The sequence below is a fragment of the Neophocaena asiaeorientalis genome, unplaced genomic scaffold (assembly GCF_003031525.2).
Source record: "Neophocaena asiaeorientalis asiaeorientalis breed wild unplaced genomic scaffold, Neophocaena_asiaeorientalis_V1.1 scaffold143, whole genome shotgun sequence".
NCBI classification, from domain to species: Eukaryota; Metazoa; Chordata; class Mammalia; order Artiodactyla; family Phocoenidae; genus Neophocaena; species Neophocaena asiaeorientalis.
Window position 1 is genome coordinate 2,118,322 of NW_020175536.1, and position 2,591 is coordinate 2,120,912.

The window sequence follows — 2,591 nt, forward strand, 5'->3', positions numbered from 1 at the left end:
GACACAGAACACAGAGACTGAGAATTACAAGGTAAAACTGACATATCTGCAATCATGGGGTGAGGCTTTTTTTCAAACACCGTTCTTCCAGAAACTGATACATGAGGAGAGAAGAAAATTAATAAAGTTATAAAAGTATAAACAATAAAGTTAACAACTTTGATTATATTTCCTGCAGCAACCACATAGCAAAATGCTTTTCAACACATATAAAACATTTACAAAAATTTACCGCTGTTAAGACCACATAATTAATCTCAATGAAAATTCCTTAGAATCAACGTATTGAGTACCATCTTGATCAATCTATTATTTCAATCATGAAATAAAATTGAAAGTCAATAATGAAAAAAGGGAACACCACCATATTTATTTAAAAATGAATATCCACATAACATCTACAACAATATCCATATAATAGCTAAAAGTCTATTGATTTTTCTGTTGTCTGCAAGTAGTTAGTAAAAACTAAACCAAAATACCTCAGAATTATTTCAAAGAAAAAAAAGATAAAACAATTCAAAAAACAAAAGGGAAAACAACCATATACAAAAATATAAATGATTAATAAAATAGAATCTGTTACTTAAAAAGTAAAATAAAGAAAGAACCGGTTAATAAATTATATAGTACTCCCTGCTACAGGAAGAGAGTGCTCCCTGCGTGGGAGAAGCTGGTGCAGAGTGGCAAGTGGTGATGGGACTCGGGGAGGGGTAGTCATTTTATAGAGGTGGACCCTGCCAAACACCATTTTAACCAGGTCAACATCAAGAGTCATAAACTGGGAATTCCCTGGCAGTCCAGTGGTTAGCACTCCGTGCTTTCACTGCCAAGGGCCCAGGTTTGATCCCTGGCCTGGGAACTAAGATCCCACAAACTGCGAGGCGTGGCCAAAAAAAAAAAAAAAAAGCCATAAATTACTTTGATAGTATATGTCCTTGATATGATGTAATTAAAATGTGACAAAATTCCCTCCATAATCTTCCTCCAAAAACACAGAGGAACCCAAGATAATCATAAGAAAAGCATCAAATTCCAATAGACGGGCATCCTACAATATACCTGACCAGTATTCCCCCAGATTCTCAGGTGTCTATACAAACTTTTGGTCAAGAACAAGGAAAGTCTGAGAATCTGTTACGGCCAAGAGAAACCTAAGGAGACATGAAAACTAAATGTAATTTGATATTTTACATGAGATCTTGGAACAGAAAAAGGACGTTGGGTAAACGGTGAGGAAATCTGAACCAATGATAGCCTTTAGTAGACAATAACATATTGACATTGGTTCATTAATTGTCATCAATATACCATGGGAATTAAGATGTTACTAATAGGGGGACATGGGAGTGGGGTCGGGTCAATACTCCCTGATCCACGTGCTCAATGCTTTGTAAATCTAAAACTGCCCCCAAATTTAGGTATTGTTAAATATAATATTGTAAATAAATAGGAGAAAGCATCAATAAACAATATTAGAATGAAAAAAATTTGAAACATAATCTGAGTTTTGGAAAAAGTCTACAATACAGCACATTATAAACGAAATGATTCTATGAACCACTATGTGACATAATCTTTTAGAGCACGTTTTAAAATATTTTAAATTATGAAATATAAAGTGTTCACAGAAATCTATAAAGCATATATGTACACTTCAACAAATAACTATAGAGTGAGCAGAAGTGGAACCATTACCCAGGTCAAGAAATGCAACATTGCCAGGCACCTGGCCGCCTGACTTGTGCTCTTTTGCCCAGATTACAGCCCCTTCTGCCTCCTGGACTGACCTTATCCTAACTATTCACATAGTAATTTTGGTTAACATTATAAAATTAAAACTCTGCCCATTTTTGAAAACTTTATATAACCCTAAAGAAACACAATTGTATTTATGTCCGTTAGCGTATTTTTGGTGTATTTTTTCATCACTTACGCCCTTGCATGCAGCTGGACTTTTCTGTTTCAGTGCTGTAAAGTATTCAATCATATAAACTTTCTACTGTTGATGGGGCTTTGGGTTGCTTCCACTTTGGGCCTCTCACAAACAGCGTTGCTCTGAAATTTTTCTGACATGTATATTGGCCATAGAATATGTAAACTTAAACTTGCCAAAATTTTTCAACACATTTTACCAGTTTACGCACTAGCTGCACGCAAGGGTGCTCATCACTCTTCACTTCTGCAAACCTTTGGTGATTTTCTACCTTTTCAGTTTTAGCCGATCAGGTGAGGGCATAGGGGTACCTCATAATGATTTGCATTTACTTGGTTACTAATAGGGGTGAACCAATTTTTCTGATGATTATTGGCTGATTGGAGGTGCTCCTTCAGGAAGTTGCTCATCAAGTATTTTGTCCATTTTTCTGCTGGGTTGTCTGTCTTGGTAGTAGTTATATGTTCTGCTTATTAGTTCTTTACTGGGTATGAGTAACACGATATCTGTTCTCACTCTTTGATTTTTCTTTTCACTCTTTTTCAATTTTTTTTTTGATCAATAGAAGTTTCTCTGTACCTCTAACAGAATATTATTAAAAATAGCTAATATTGGGTTTCCCTGGTGGCGCAGTGGCTGAGAGTCCTCTTGTCAA